This window comes from Dromiciops gliroides, chromosome 3 (genome assembly GCF_019393635.1).
Source record: "Dromiciops gliroides isolate mDroGli1 chromosome 3, mDroGli1.pri, whole genome shotgun sequence".
NCBI classification, from domain to species: Eukaryota; Metazoa; Chordata; class Mammalia; order Microbiotheria; family Microbiotheriidae; genus Dromiciops; species Dromiciops gliroides.
Window position 1 is genome coordinate 206,051,424 of NC_057863.1, and position 18,037 is coordinate 206,069,460.

The window sequence follows — 18,037 nt, forward strand, 5'->3', positions numbered from 1 at the left end:
TGAAATCATTCAGGATTTTATAATGTGTAAGTGTCAGGAGAGGTTGCTAATGTAGATATTGAAGCAGCAAAGAGATTCCCAGATTTTCTTCAAAAAAAAAATAATAGATGAAGGTCCCTACTTGATGGAGCAAATCTTTAATGAAGATGAAACTGGACTATTTTATCAAACAATGTCATCTTGAAACTACATCTTGGTGGAGGAAAAAAAAATGTGTGGACATAAAGGTTGTTTTATTTTTTTGTGGGCAATGGGGGTTAAGTGACCTGCCCAGGGTCACACAGCTAGTAAGTGTCAAGTGTCTGAGGCTGGATTTGAATTCAGGTCCTCCTGAATCCAGGGCCAGTACTTTATCCACTGCGCCACCTAGCTGCTCCCCATGAACATAAAGTTTTGAAAAATAGAGTGAGTCTTCTGCTTGGAAGGAACACATCTGAGACTTGCAAATTAAACTTCTTTTTGTGCACTACTCAGAAAATCCCAGAACATTGAAAGGAATCAGCCAGGCTACATGTGCATTATTTCACTAAGCCTAAGGTTTGGATAACCCTTGTCATCTTTGAATAATGGTTTATGTACTCATCCCCGAAGTGAAGAAGTTTTGTAATGATAATGGAAATTCCTTTAAGTTTCTACTTATTTTGGATAATGGCCCAGGTCACCCACTCAATCAGGATGATTTTAATGGAAATGTAAAAGTTCTCTACCTTCCCCATAACACTACCTAATTTGTACCTATGGATCAGGGAGTGATTTCGAATTTCAAAGCATATTATTTACATTTGCCCAGGCAGTTGCAACTTTGGATGCAGATAAGGACTTGATATTGAGAGATTTCTGGAAGTCCTAGAATATTTACTGTACAATCCAGAATATTGCTAAGACATGTAATAGAACCAACCATATAGGAAGAAAGTTTAGAAAACAGTGTGCCCACAATTTCATTCCCTCCTGGATTTGACAAAGAGGAAATGGAAAAAGAGAGTAATAAGATTGTAAAATTAACATAAGAACTGGAGCTAGCAGAAGATGAAAATGATGTGGAGCAATTGATGGAGATTCATGGATAACTGTCTAATGAGGGTCTGATTTAGCTGCTGGCTGCAAAGGTTACAGAAGAAGAAAGAGAAGTTTTGGAACCTGAAATGTTCACAATGCAAAATTGGCAGACATATCTCATCATTTAAGTGAATTTTTATTTTTGTTTTGAAAAGATGGATTGAAATACTTCAAGATTTTTTAAAGTTCAAAGACTAGTTGAGGATAATATTGCTTGCTATTGTTCAAGTGAATTTGTGCTTGAGCGCCCCAATTATCCAGGTAACTGAGAAGAGCGATATGAAGACTGGCTGTATTAACTAAGATATAGAGTGAGTGGCTTGACATTCCAACAATCCTTTGCAGTGACCCAGAGTAAACCTAGCTGGATGCTTATATTAGCTTTGAAACAGACCCTGAGCTATTTGGTGGTTTATGACCCTTCAAGAGACATCACTGTTTTTGAAGACTTTCCTGACTTTTCCAGGTTATGACACTCTTGGACACCTCTTATTTTATGCTGTTTGGAGACACCTTTATCTCCAGAGATTCCCCCAGTTTTGTTTTGTATTTTCCCTGATGGGCATTTCTGATGGTCTCATTATTACTTAGATACTCTGGAACTATTTGCTGGATTTTCAGTTTTTCAGTATTATCTGCTCTTAGTTCTTTGGTTTCCATCAACAAGGTGCAGTAGCCAGTAAGGCTCTTTTTGAAAAGGACATGCTGATGTTCCTATATTCCATAGCCATTGAGGCTATAAACTATTGTACTTAGTCAGGTAGTCTTCAAAAACCTAAAGCATACCATCAGGTTAAGATAGCAATACCATGTGACTATATTTTACTTCTCTTCACAGCATCTTACTTCACAGCACTTTATTATGGACATAACATTAAGGTTGATTTTCAGGATTACAGAAATTGACTTCTTAGTAACTTTTTTTCTATTTGACGGACAAGAAAGTTGGAAAAATGGCATTTAACTTCTCTGAACTTTTTCCAACCTTCTTTAAATTCTGTGACAATTGAATTAGTACAGGGTATTCCACATGTGCATATATTTCCAGTGCCTATCAAAGTACAAAAAAGTATTATTGGTTTTGTTTCTCCCAAATGATTCAGATATACAAAACTATGTATTTCCAGGAATAACTTTTAAATTCTTTTTTGAGGTATGAGGAAACAAAGTAACAGAAAAGTTTATTATCCAAAACTTAGTTCTGAATTTTCATGCACGTGGATATTGGATATGATCTTCAATTCCATCCACAATTTAACAAAGCCTTATGTGTATGTAGACAATATGTACTAGTAGAAAAAGACTTCCTTTGCCAAAATACCAAGGTACCAACATACAGGTTGGACAGTAAGGCTTATTGGGAGGAAGAAGGAAATCCATAGGAACAGCAGCATGTGGAAATCATGGTGCTTATTAAAAGTAGAAAGCCAAGTGGATGAAGCTAAGTGATGAAGTAAACCTGAGCCAAGTGGACCATAGGAAGTGTTACAATCTGACTGTGCTACTGTAGCAAGAACTGTGACAAAAGGAGATGAGTCTATTTTATGTAATAGCTCATTTCTTTCTTTTTTCTTTTCTTTCTTTTTTTCTTTTTCTTTTCTTTTCTTTTCTTTTTTTTTGCAGGGCATTGAGGGTTAAGTGACTTGCCCAGGGTCACACAGCTAGTAAGTGTCAAGTGTCTGAGGCTGGATTTGAACTCAGGTCCTTTTGAATCCAAGGTCATTGCTCTATCCACTGCACCACCTAGCTGCCCCCAATAGCTCGTTTCTTAACACTCTTTAAGCTCTGGAGCAACTGGACCTGTAAAAGGCATCACACATGTAGGTGCATTATGATTTTGTGTAAGTTATAAGACTATGCTTTCCAAATGAACAACCCAATTTCAGTCACATGACTCATTGAAAACCAGAGTTTGTAATGGAGAGGGACCTACCCTATTCATAACAGACAGTCTCCCAGTCAATTCTGTGGCTAACTGGGGAAGATCTGTACTGAATGGACCTCCATAAGTGAGAGAGCACTTCCAACTAGGTGTTTATAGAACCATTCAAACAGTAGAATCTACTGGTTTTTAATTATGTTATGGTCAAGGATGGCAAAACTCTTTTGGGGGGAAAGAAAATAGTGATGTGGTATTGAACAAGTTAATCTCTTTGGCCCCCAATTTCCCACTTTGTAAAATGAACATAATATTTACACTACCTACCTCACTGAGTTGTTGGGAGGAAAGTACTTGGCAAATCTTAAAAATAAGTACATGTGAGTTATTATTATCTGTACCATAAAGGGGGCAGACTAGATAATCTCTAGGTCCCTTAGAACTCAAACATTCTTTCTTAAAAAATTAAAAGACTGAAAAAAAAAAAACCCAGCCATGCTTCTAGTATGATATATTTCCCTTAACTATGGATTGACCTTTTAAATCAATTGTCATTCCTTATACATATCCATGGGCATGAATTCCCATTATTAAGTTGATATAGTCTGTGATAATTTACAAAAGGTGAATGTAAAGGTTATGTCTTTCACTGACAGTTCCAGATTGGTTTGTCTGAATTAATACTAACTCTGAATAAAAGACATTTCCTACAGCTGTACCTTTTTCATTCTTTCTTTTCCATTAGTGTCACTAGCTTCCCAGGGGTCTTATCTCATAACTTGTATATTTATGGATAAGCCATTAATGACCCTATTTACATCTTCTGGACAGAATGGACATCTTCTTTGTAATCCCTTTTCTCTTGATTCTTTTACCTTGTTATCCTCATAACCCAACAAGGTTACTTTATGTGGGAAAGCCACTTTTTGCTTCATTGTTTTGCATTATTAGTTAAATACTAAAAGCATTTATTATAAAGTCATAAACAAAACATAAAGCACAATTTATATGCAAATGCTATAACTATAATAGAATTTACAGCAAAATTATTAGTTAATAATTTGAAAATATTCCATTATATTCAAGTCCTCACATATATTTGGTGGAGGAGCAGGCAGAGTTGGATGGAGTCATCCTTGAGAAATGAGTGGTATATGTATAAAATATGTGTGAGCACCACACTCTATCTATCCATTTATCCAACTCTATCTATCTATCAGATGTCCCAAAAGTATTAATGTAGTTTTAAAATGTTTAAAGCTTTAGCTTAAATAACTTGAACAGTACTAAGATTTTTTGGGATACTCTATATAAAACATATATAAATATATCATATATGCAGATTGTATATTAGATACATCACATACCCATAATATAATACATGTATATTATATATACATGTGCATATTATATGCACATTATATATACACACATGCCTTTTGTATATGTGTGCATACACATTTATACACACATGTATATGGTATACGTGTGTATGTACATGCACATTATATAGGGATATTATATATATGACATACATGTGTATATAATATGCCTATATAATGTGCATGTGTATACAATATACATATATTATATGTGATGTAAATTATATATCTATATATCTACACATATACTGTATTTACATATGTTTTATATAGAGTATCCCAAAAATCTTAGTGCCATTCAAGTTATGTAAGCAAAAGCTTATATATAATATATATACACACATATATATACAGATACACATATATATGTATGTGTATAAATATAGGTATATGTATACATGTGTATATATACACACATACACACACACACACTTTTTTAAAAGAAGAAATAAAGAAATAAACGGTTGTTATACTATGTATTGTGTTTTGCCATGTGGACTAACTAACACAATCTAAGAATAGTGCAGTTAAATATTCAAATGGATCTTAGATCTCTTTAGTTTGGCAATTACCTCTAATGATGCAGATTACAACCCATCCATGCTTGCCTAACTTGTGAAACTAATTCATGTTCTCTCAAAAGTTCAACACAGAGGATCCACTTAAAATTCTGGAGATCCTCCTGTCTTTCTCCTGACACCGAGTGGGTAATAGTGGAACATTCTGGCAGTGCATCTGTCATCCTTCACTCTTGCTGTATGACCAACTATCTACTTTGTCTGTCATACAATTCCTTGATGACATCCTTTGCTTTTGTTCTTCAGAGTTCCTCACAGGATATATGGTTGGGCCTACTTATGCCCACCATGTGCCTTTCCATTGCCCTCTATTTGATACTCACGCTTAGTTCCTCAGAGTTATTAGTATTCCAGATCTTGTTGTTTTAGAGCAGCAGTAGTAAAATGTTTGTATCGAAAAATTGCTTTCCTTGGCTTTCATGGGAAGCTTGGGGTCAGTAAAAGAGCTTTTCAATTTCCTGAGAACAATCCATACCATAGAATCAAGGTGGAGGAGGAATTCCCTGAGGGTGGTCTTCTAGATGCTTCTGGTTTTGGCTGACATTATGTTAATTGCATCAAGCCCCAAGATGCTGCAAAGCCTCTTAGAATAGATCTATAATCATTCAAAGGAGTTTGTTCTGCCCATCTAAATCACAAAGATCAATCAGATGAAGATTCTCTATTGCCCATATTTCAACATACATTTGAATGGATACTCCATAAAGTTTGTTCAACAGTGTGTATATATATATATATATATATATACACACACATATACATATATATACACATACATATACACACACACATATATATATAGGACATACATATACACACACACATAGGACATATATATATATATGACACACACGCACACATATATATAGGACACACACATATATAGGACATATATATATATATATATATATATATATATATATATATATATATATATATATATATATATATATATATATATATATATATATATATATATATATATGACAGTACAGATGGACAATTAAGCTGGACCCAGAGCTGAACAGAACAGTATATGACTTCTTGAATTGGAATAAGGGCCTACAGGAGCCATAGAATCATAGAATTATAGATTTTAGGACTGGAAGGAATCTTAGAAGCCATTAAGTACAACCCCTAGAAACTGAATCACAGATTAATATTAATGATATTATTGATGTTGATAGTTCCATTAATATTAATTATCCCATTAATAACATGGAATTATTAAACTGTCTGAAATCCCATAGTTAAATATATGAAGAAGAATTCAAATGCAGATAATCTTGACTCAAGTCCAGTACTCTATCTGCTATTCCATACTCTCTCTCATTGATAATATGAAACTGCCCTTCCTGATTCTGGATAACTATATACTTTGGCTAAGTACCCAGGTTCTTTGGAGATGAAGAAACACCTGGATATTTTTAGACATGTGTGACTCAGTAATAATAATACTAATAACTAATAACTATATCAATAATAGTAATAATGACAATGGTGATAATGGTGATAGTGGTTATTATTAGTAGCATTTATTTAACAAAACATTCTACAAGTGTTTTCGCATTTTATCCTTAAAACAACCTTGAGAGAGATACTGTAATTATCTCCATTTTACAGATGAGTAAACTGAGGCAGTTTGAAATTACATGACTTCGCCAGGGTTACATAGCTAATATGTGCCTAAGGCTTGTATTTAAACTCAGGTCTAAAACTCTATCAAGTATGCCTCCTCATTGCCTAATGTTTAAAGGCTTCCATTTTGAAATGACAAAACACTCCCTTGTTGTCCCTTAGAGGGAAAAACTGATGACTCAGTGGATCTTTAAAAAAGGCTTTACTCTTCCTTTGATTCTTCTATGTAGAAAATAGTGATGCCTATACATAGCCTCCCCATGATCATGCGTGACATTCCTCCTTCCCATTCCACTGCTCTTCCCATGGAACATGGACACAAGTAGTCGAGCTTATGCCTGGACCTCCATGTCTTTTCCACTTGGTCTTCTCTTTCCTGAGGAGGTGATCAAGTATCAGCTTGGAGATAGATGTGTCCGGGCTTAATAGTGGTCTTGAAGTTTCAAGAGGTTTAGAGAACTATTGAGTCCCTCAAGTTAGGATGACTAGAGACAGAAGGAGTTTCTTCATTAAAGAAAATGACCACTGACAGAAGGTATGTACTGGAAATCTTTTGCAGAATGCAGAGTTGAGGAGAAGCATTGAAATGCCTATCGGTAGATTCATCTAATCCCCTTTCATTTCCTCTGCTGATTTTCTACAACTTATTCTGCATAGATCTTGGCTAATACATAATTGTTTGCTTATTGTTTCCCCCATTAGATTATGAACTCCTTGAATGTAGGGATTATTTTTTTTTGCCTTTCTTTATATCCCCCAATCCCAAAGCTTATCACAGTACCTAACACATGCTAGGCATTTATTAAATGCATGTTGACAGACTATGTTGTAAGGAGATTTAAGCTATCATCTCTGAGAGAGTATAATAGTAGTTGTGAGTTGGTACTGAATCTTATTTAAAATTCTGTCAATGAACATTGTAAAGCATTTTTTTGGCATTAATTTTGTGTGCAAGAAATAATAGCTGCCCCCATCTGACACATATTGTTATTAATGAATTTCTACTCCTCACTTTGGGGAAAATCTGACATATAATCTATAAGTAGATTTTCCCCAGGGTACTTGTTTGTAGTGTGTAATGCACCAAAGAGTATGAAAAAAGGGAACCTGAATTCTCTCATCGGCAGCTAGGTAGCTCAGGTGATAGATTGTGAGGCCTGGAATCAGAAAGACTCATCTTTCTGAGATCAAATCTAACTTTAGACATTTACTAGCTGTGTGACCTTGAGCAAGTCACTTACTCCTGTTTGTCTGAGTTTCCTCAGTCTATAAAACATGCTTGAGAAAGAAATGGTGAACCACTCCAGTGTCTTTGTCAAGAAAACACTCTCATTAGAATTCAGAATCTCCTAAAGCAGATACCGGCCTGGACTATGTGCATGGGTGCAGAGTTGAAAACTCCTTAAGGAAAAGGAATAGGTGTTTTACCAGCTCCTTAGCTCTGGCAGTATTTTTTTTAACAGAATAAAAATACATTTCAATAATTGAAAACATAAATATTTTAATAAAATATGCTTTTGAAGTAATGCATTTTTTCTATTGATAATAAACATTTTAATTTAAAGTTTTGAGTTGAAGTAATGCATTTTTAAACATATTTCCCCTTCCCCTATGTAATTCCCCAGAGATGACTGTTGTCTTCATAAAATCAATTACATTGAATAAACATTTATTAAGTGCTAATAATTAAGTACCAGGGATATAAAGAGAAAGAGAAAATAATCCTTGCCTTCTAAGACCCTATATTCTATCAGGGGAGATCATACATTTACATATACACATGTATGTATATATGCATGCATGCATGTGTGTGTGTTTCTAATATATCCAAAACAAATGTGAGGTAGGTTTGGAGAGGGAGTACACTAAGAGCTGAGTGGATCAAGAGAGGTTCTACATAGAATGTAGTGCTTAGGCTAAATCATGAAGGAAGCAAGGAATGCTAGGTGAAAACGGAGTGTGTTCCAGGTTGGTATGGATTTTCAGGGCCCTGGCACAGAGACAGGAGATGAAGTATCTTATGAGAAGAACAATAAGAAGGCCAGTGTGAGAAATGATTATTAATAACCGATATCCTGGGGGATTTCAGAGTGTCCTCCCTTCTTTCAAAGCCCTGACTTTTAGAGGTCCAGTTTCTTCTTTTCTTTCTTTCTTTCTTTTTTTTTGGTGAAGCAGTTGGGGTTAAGTGATTTGCCCAGGGTCACACAGCTAGTAAGTATCAAGTGTCTGAGGCCGGATTTGAATTCAGGTCCTCCTGACTCCAGAGCCAGTGCTCTATCCACTGTGCCACCTAGCTGCCCCCAGTTTCTTCTTGATAATATGATTGCATTGAATCTCTTCATCTTGGTCAGACCCATCCAAAGCTTGTAAAGAATCTAGGAAGAGGAAGCTTGGGTGGAGACAGATCAGTTTGTCAGGATAGGAAGGCCTCTCTATCCATTCAGTCCACCCACTGAAAAGGGTATGTATTCTTTGAATTGATAGCCCAAGGCTTGGGGTGGTCTGGTATAGCCCTTCATTTTAATATAGCCTACCTCAGATTACATTAACCAATTAGATTTGATTGCTGTTGGATGAACCACCTATTGTTTCAAGGGTATATAAACTGTGAGCCTGCCACCATGATTGTCTTTGGTCTGAGAGAGATGGCCAAATGAGCATGCTTTTTTCTTTTTTTTTTTGCAGGGCAATGAGGATTAAGTGACTTGCCCAGGGTCACACAGCTAGTTAAGAGTCAAGTGGCTGAGGCTGAATTTGAACTCAGTTCCTCCTGAATCCAAGGCCAGTGCTTTATCTACTGCGCCACCTAGCTGTCCCCCAGAGTATGCTTTTATTAATAAACTGCTGGCCTTATTAACAAAATTATTAAATTACCCAGAAACTATATTTCTCAAATTTTTAATCATCACAGCCTGTATGGCTGGACCACCGAGTGTGGGAAGGAGAGTAATATCTAATGAGACTGGAAAGGTAGGTCGGGGTCAGTTTATGTAGGGTTTTAAATGCCAAACAGAGGGGTTTCTATTGTACTCCAGAGGGAATAATGAACTACTGGAGTTTATTTAGAGTTTGGGGGGACAGGGAGACAAAATGAACTAACTTGTATTTTAGGAAAATTGCTTTGGCAGATGTGATTTGAACAGGGAGAGACCTGAGACAGAGAGAGATCAATAAGGAAGCTAGTTATTGTAATCATCTAGGGGAGAGGTGATGAAAGCCTGAAGGAAGTGCTGGCTATCTAAATAGACAGAAGGGAATAGAGGCAAAATAGAGTCTCTTTTGCTATTTCTAATTTTTGGTTCCTTTAAAAGTGCTCCATTTTACAAACTAGTATACCTTGAATTAAGAACTTGTTAATAATATGATTACACCATTGCATTTTACATTTTCCACTTATGTTAAGAGGCTAAGATACTGGGAGGCTGCAGAGAAGTGAGAAATAGAAGTTTTAATTTATTTTTCCATGAAAAAATATTGAATTTTATTAACCTATTCAGTGTTTGAATGTTTTACATTTTTTTCCTCAGAGGAGCTCCTCAGGAAGATACCCATCAGAATACTCTGAATTTTAACTTACACATATAGCTTACAAGAAATATATTTCATCTAAATTTTTGGTAAATTTTACCTTCTGTGATGACACCAATGCCCTACTTTGTATAGCAAAGAAGGAGGAAAATCCACTGAATCTTATAATATCCATATTCATTCCTTTCTATAGAAGAATTTCATGTTAATAATAAAGCAAAGAGAATTATTTAAGCAAGGGTTCTAGAAAATAAACAATTTTATTTAACTGTAGACATGGACAAACCACATTATTATTTTGGTCTTGCCTTCATGACTTTTGACTCTGTCTGTATATTTTAACAAGATCGATAACTTTTCTTCTGAATGAAAATTATTTTCTCCATTCTCTTAGTGAAGAGGAGAAGGACAGAAAACATCTTTAGAGCAGATAAGGCATTAACTTTTGTTTTTGTAGAGTATCATATAATTCAGGGATTGCAATCTTGAAGGCCACTGGGAGAAATGAAGCTGTCCAAAAGATGAACATTTATTTTGTACCAACATGGCTTCTTGAAAGGGAAAATGATGCTAATACATTAATATATTTGACAGCATACTCACCAATTCTGACCTTGGGGTCACAAGTCCCCTGAGTGATAGAGGTCTACTTGTTTCAGTGTTCAGGGAAGAAGGGTGTTTACACTTGTTTTCTGTGGGAATCATATTAACCATTGGAATGTCTGGATTGTGAGCCTGTCAGAATCTCAATATGTGAACTCTTTCCAAAGTCTCTATTGTTCAGGACTGCGGCAAGCAAAAACTTTAAGCAAGCGTCTATGTTATATGTTCATCCATTAGTGGCTGCTGTCACAGTAGTCCATGCAGTTATCATGCCACCGTATCATTAATGTATAAAAATTCATGATGTGCTACTAAGGACCAACGACATTTTTAAGGGGATTGGCTGACACATTGACATCCCTCCTGGATTTTCAGTCCATCTCAGACACTTCATGGTTTTCCTTCTTATTAGAATTTATTATTAAATCGGGGGAATACAGCTATTGCACTTCAAAAGAGACTCTACAGTATAATGATCTGTACATTTAAAGTAGGCCAGGCTTATGACAGTCAATCCACAATGCCAGAAGTTTAAAGCATGTTGGAATTTCTAGTGAAGAGGCTTCCCAGGATTAGCCTGACACTCTGCATAATGTCACTAGGATATGGGAGAGAGGGAGAACAGTTCAGCAAATTGCCAATTTGCTTCTTTACTTTCTCTATCCTCTTCCTCTCTCTGAAGACTTAAACTCTACTCTTTGACTGCTCCCCCCCACCCCCCCTCCACACACATACTTTTTCCTCCCAATCACATTTATACTTGGGAACTATTCAGAGAAGTCTGAATTGAAAGGACTGAAATCCACATTTACATTTGTTGCAAATGTTCTCTGGCTCATTCTTCCACAGCCAGGCTGCTACATTTGCCCCTCAGGGTTTTAGGGTACCCTGAAGGGTTGGAGTGTCTCTTTCCCTACTATCATTAGCTCTAGCCCCGCCCCCACTCCCCAATGGCTATGCTCCCCCCACTTCCCTCCCCCAAACCTACTTGGTTAGGTACCAGTAAATAGTGCCCCAGTTCCATTTAACCACTCAACATCAGGCAGCTTTTACAAAGGAAAATTTACTTCAAAGATTTAGTATAGCAAGAACAAAGAAATTTTACCTAACATATTGAAGATATACTTTTAACTCTACTACATTATTAGTCTCTGGGGAGAGTAGGCTCTTTTTTGTTGTTCAGTAGTTGCTGTTTTTCCCAATTGTGTCAGACTTTGGGGGGTTTTCCCAGCATTGATATTAGAATGATTTGCCATTTCTTTTTCCAGCTCATTTTACAGATGAGGAAACTGAAGCAAACAATGTTCAATGACTTGCCCAGGGTCATGCAGCTAGTTAGTGTCAGGTCAGATTTAAACTTAGGAAGATGAGTCTTCCTGATTCTAGGCCTGGCACTCTATATTCTGTGCCACCTAGCTGCCCTGAGAATAGGCTCATTCTAGCTTAATTTCTATACAGCCTTGGTCCCACCAAGTATACACGCATTGCTTTTCTCAGTTATTGCTATACCCAAAGGTGTCATTGCTCCTCGAGGCAAACTCTGGAATCCTTTGATGCTAAGGTGTCCTCTCAAACTGCCCTCTCTTCATTGATTGCTTTGAGCAGAATCACCAAGGTCTCCCAAGGTTGCTGGAGAGAAAAAGAGAGGGCGAGGATGAGGCTGAGGCCTCTGCAATCACAGAGCTGTTTCTTCACAGGCTGGAGCCAGTTACAGGAGATCCATTCATGCTCCACAGTGAATCCAAGTCACAATTAGTCCACATCATCACACTAGTCTGGAAGTAGCAAGAACCCTGTCCAGCATCTCCACTTGGGGAAATGCCATTATCAATCCATTAATCACTCATTTAAACATTTATTAAGCACAGATTATGTGCCAGGCACTGTGATAGGTGCTTTGAATACAAAAAGAGGCAAAAGGAAGTCCCTGTCTTCAAGGAACTTACAATCTAATGGTGGAGAAAAAATGTAAACATATATACAAAGCAAGGCATATATGGATTAAATGAGAAATAATTAGAGGAGGAAAAGCATTGCAATTAAGAGGGGTTGGAGAGGGGCAGCTAGGTGGCACAGTGGATAGAGCACTGGCCCTGAAGTCAGGAGTACCTGAGTTCAAATCCGGCCTCAGACACTTAACACTTACTAGCTGTGTGACCCTGGGCAAGTCACTTAACCCCAATTGCCTCACTAAAAAAAAAAAAAAAAAGAGGGGTTGGAGAAGGCTTAATGTAGAAGGTAGGATTTTAATTGAGACTTAAGGGAAGCCAGGTCAGTCCTTGGAGTGGAGGAGGGAGAGTGTTACAGGCATGGGGGAACATCCAGAGAATGCTTGCAGCTGAGGGATGGGGTGAACAGCCAGGAGGCCAATGTCATTGGATCAAAGAGTACTTGTCAAAAAAAAAAAAAGAGTATTTGTCCAGAGGAAGAATGCTAGAAGGGTAGGAAGGGGATAGGTTGTGAAGGGCTTTGAAAGCCAAATGGAGTATTCTGTATTTGTTCCTGGAGGTAAAAGGAAACCACTGGAGTTTATTGGGGAGGGGCATGATACAATCAGTCTTGAATTTTAGGGAAATCACTTCAGTGGCTTAATGAAGAATAGACTGGAGTAGGGAGAGTTTTGAGGCAGGCAGACCCACCATTAAGCTACTGTAATAATTAAGGCCTGAAGTGATGGGAGCCTGCATTAGAGTTGTCAGTGGAGAGAAAGAGACATGTTCTAAAAAATGTTGCAAATCAATAGTCCTTGGCAATAGCTTGGATATGGTGGTGGTAGTGGTGGTGGTGAGATAGTAAAGAATCTAGGCTGATTCCTCAGTTGTGAACCTGAGAGACTGGGAAAATGATGTTGCCCTGTATAGTACAAATGGAAGTAGGAGTGTGGGAGGGATTAGGCAGAAAGCTAATGGGCTCCATTTGGACTTGTGGAGAGTTTAAGATATCTACTGGACATCCAATCTGAGATGTGATGTTAGAGGTCAGAAGAGAGATCGGGGAAGGAAAGGTAGATTTGAGAATGATCAGCATAGAGATTGTAATGAAATCTACAATAACTGATGAGATCACCAACTGAAGTAGTAGAGAGGGAGAAGAGAAGAAGGCCCAAGCAGAATGCTGAGGGACACCTATGACCAGAGGATGTGATCTGAATGAGGATTCAGCAAAGGAGACAAAGAGGGAGCAGGCAGATAAGTAGGAGGAAATTCAGGAGAGGGTGATACCCCCAAAATCTAGAGAGAAGAGAGGATCAAGGAAGAGAGAGTAATTGATAGTGTCAAAGATGATAGAGAAGTCAAGGAGGATGAGGACTGAGAAAAGGCCATTGGATTTGGCAAGAAATCATTAATGACTGAAGAAAATAGTTTCGGTGGAATGATAAAGTCCAAAGCTGTAATGGGTTAAAAAAAGAGTAAGAGGAGAGAAAGTGGAGGCCCTTATGATAGACTGCCTTTCTGAGGAATTTAGCTTTAAAGAGCAAAAGAGATACCAGATGAGAGCAGGCATAGAAGGATCAAATGAGGGTGGTTTTTCAGGATAAGGGAGAGATGGGCATATTTGTTGTTCAGTCATTTTTCAGTTTTGTCTGACTCTTTGTGGACTCAATTGGGGTTTTCTTGGCAGAGATACTGGAGTGGTCTGCTGTTTCCTTCTCCACTTCATTTTACAGATAAGGCACTAAGGCAAACAGGGTTGTGACTTGCCTAGGGTCACACAGTTAGTCAGTGTCTGAGGCCAGATTTAAAATGATGGATAACATTTTTAGAGTGCTTTATGGTTTACAAAGCACTTTACATAAGTGCTATTATTATCCCATTTTACATATGAGAAAGCTGTGGTTCAGAGAAGTAAATGATTTATTCAGAGTCACTTCAATAAGGCATAATGTGAACTTAGTTCTTTCTGACTATAAGCCCAACATGTTATCCCCTCCTTTAGCTAGTTGCCTCATACAGGTCTGGTCCAGAATAAATGACAACTTCGTGGTACCTACCCAATGTAATGTTTTGAAATATGAAAAGTGAATAAAGCAATTTTTTTCTCTCATGACTGCAAAACTAGATATGTATGGGGTAACTTAATGGTGTCAGAAGTCTTTTAACTCCAGAATGGGATTGCTGGACAGCTGCAGTTATAACAAATTGAACATAGGCCTACTTTCTTTACCCCACCAGGAAAGTGCTATGGGCTTCTATTCTTTTTACTCTCTCTGTCTCTCCGTCTGTCTCTGTCTGTCTGTCTGCCTGTCTCTTCTCAGTTCAAAAGAAGTTTAGAGTAATATCTTAATATTACTAAAATTTCATATACTCTCTCTAGGTGGCTCTGTCTGTACTTCAGCATGAGATGAGGAAAATCTTTTCTCTCCATTTGGAGTTAACTTCCCCACTCTCAATCTCATTCTTCATATTCATAGACTGATAATATCAAAGATGAAGTGACTTGTTCAGGGTCACAGAGAGGTTAAGTTTCAGGGGCAGAATTCACACTCATTCTTGACTCCAAGCTCAACATTTTATCCACAGTATAAAGGTACCTCTTATGAAATCTGTAAGAGGCAGGGAAGCATAAAGAATTAAAAGATGATCTTAGAGTCAGGGAGACCTGGATTCAGATTATACCTCCAAGTAGATGAAGCAACTCTCTCAGATTCTACATTATAGATAAGTTGCTGGTCTTATCTATGGAAAGGGCTTCTAATATGAGAATTCTCTAGACTGGTGAAATCACAGGTCTAGAAAAAATAAAATAATTATTTTTAAAAATTAATTTATGGAATAAAACAAAGAATTTCTGTAACATAGTATGTCTAAAAAAGATGAGGGAAATTAAACTGTAAATCTACTGTGTACAACTTGCTATTCCTTTCAAATATATAATAAAGTCATCATGTAAATTTCTTTTTCCCCTTCTCTCCTCCCTACTCCCATGGCTCCCATTAGACACAAATATATGTATGCATACATATTATATAAAATATAATATATCATATAATATTTATAATATTATATTATAATATATGATATATAAATATAAATATATATATATATAACAATCTATACCTACTTCTATTTATCAGTTATTTCTCTGGATGCAGATAGCATTTTCATTTATATGTTTTCCATATTTAAGGATATTTATGGTAGTCAAAATGACTTCTTTCAAAGTTGTTCTTGAGGGCAGCTAGGTGGTACAGTAGATAAAGCACCAGACCTTGGATTCAGGAGGACCTGAGTTCAAATCTGGCCTCAGACTCTTGACATTTATTAGCTGTGTGACCCTGGGCAAGTCACTTAACCCTCATTGCCCTGCAAAAAAAAAAAATTGATAAAAGCTGTTCTTAAGGCAATATTGCTGTTACTGAATACCGTGCAGTGTTCTCTTGGTTCTGCTCATTTTGCTCTTCATTATTTCATGCAACTCTGTCCATGTTTTTCTAAGATCATCAAGCTCATCTTTTTTCTTTTCTTTTTTTTTGCAGGGCAATGAGGGTTAAGTGAGCTGCCAGAGTCACACAGCTAGTAGGTGTCAAGTATCTGAGGCCAGATTTGAACTCAGGTCCTCCTGACTCCATGGCCGGTGCTTTATCCACCGTGCCACCTACCTGCCCCCTGGCTCATCATTTTTTATAGTGCAGTAGTATTCCATGATAATCATATATCACAACTTGTTTAACCATTCCTAATATACAGATATCTCTGAAATTTACAATTGTTGTTGTTGGGGGTTTTTTGCCACCACCAAGAGAGCTGCTATAAATATTTTAGAATAAATAGCTTCTTTTCGAATTTCATAAAAATGTACAATGGCGATAGACCTGATCTTTTGTTAGTTTATATAGTTTCAGAGGTTGAACTCTACGTAGACATTGTCCAATGATCTAAGACTATATTAAGTGTAGGAAGAGATCAGGGAATTTTTGATCAATTGAGACCTCCCATTTTGCTTAATGAAGTTTCAGAATACATATAATAGGTAAGAGAGACCACAAGATGTAGGAATATGTCCCTTTCAGATTTCAAGGGAACCAGCTGTACCTTGTAATATAGTCAGACCTTGAGTGGTAATTTTTATATGAACGGGTTAGAAAATGCAGAGGAGAATTGGCAGACAATATGGACTTGCCCTGGGGTATTAATTACCTCATGACCTTTTTTCTCTGCCCTGCTTTCCTGTGCATAAACAGGAAAGGCTGAGATTTTTTTTTTCCATGGGTTAGCCAACCTACAGTAGAGAAGAGAGTCAGCTATGTTAGAAGAATCTGGCTCTTCAGATCATTCTCCCTCTTTTTCTTTAAACCTCTCAGAGAGTTCAGTTAAGTAGAAGGGAAAGTCAAAGATTTTTCTCTATCAGCAATGACTTTTTTTTTTTTTTGGTGAGGCAATTGGGGTTAAGTGACTTGCCCAGGGTCACATGGCTAGTAAGTGTTAAGTGTCTGAGGTCAGATTTGAACTCAGGTCCTCCTGAATCCAGGGCTGGTGCTCTATCCACTGCACCACCTAGCTGCTGCTGCAATGACTTCTTGCAGCAGAAGCATAATATCAGTTTCCAGTCAAGAAAAGCCAAGTTGCAGAGACAATTGGAGTTATGAAGTCATAGGAACATCAAGAGAAGCCAAGGCTCTGTTGCTCAGAGCAGGAACTGAGATTCTGTTCCAGACATGGCAGTACCCAGTGTGGATTCCTCTACTAATCCTAGGGTGTGGATTCTGGCTCTTTCTGAAAGTGCATAGAAGTATTTAAACCAGAATTTCAGCTGAGCCTAAAGCTAGAGACTTGGCAGACCCCTGACCAGCATTGGAGCCACACACTTGCTTAAGTACAGCCCTATGAAAGCCAGTGGAACAGTTCACCCAGCAGGAAAGATAACTCCAATAAAGAGTTAACAGTAGTCAAGTACTTATAGAAACATACTGGAAAACATTTGGGGGGAATTAAGTACATTTGTGGAGGGATACTATATGCAAATGTCTGACATTCTGCAGGTGATGTAGAATTCTCACTATTCTGCATTTTGCAGATGGTGTCATATAAAAGTTCCTGTTATTCTTTATGCTACAACTGGTATTTGTATAAGTTCCTCTGATTCTGCAAGTTCTTGTTATTCTGCAAGCTTTAATTTTAGAATGGCACTGTATAAAAATCTGCTGCAAACTGTGTCTCCTTTGTAGTCCCAACTGGATTATCTGTATGCATGCATATATTCTGGGAGCCTCTTTTTCAATAAACTATTATTTCAACAAATTTCTTCACATTGGTTCATTTCAATATAATAGACTGCAATGCTCCTCTAAATGTATTGCTTCTTAGGAAGGGTCTTCAAATACAATCTCTGCAGTTGCTCATTCTCTCCACTGATTATATATATATTTTTTG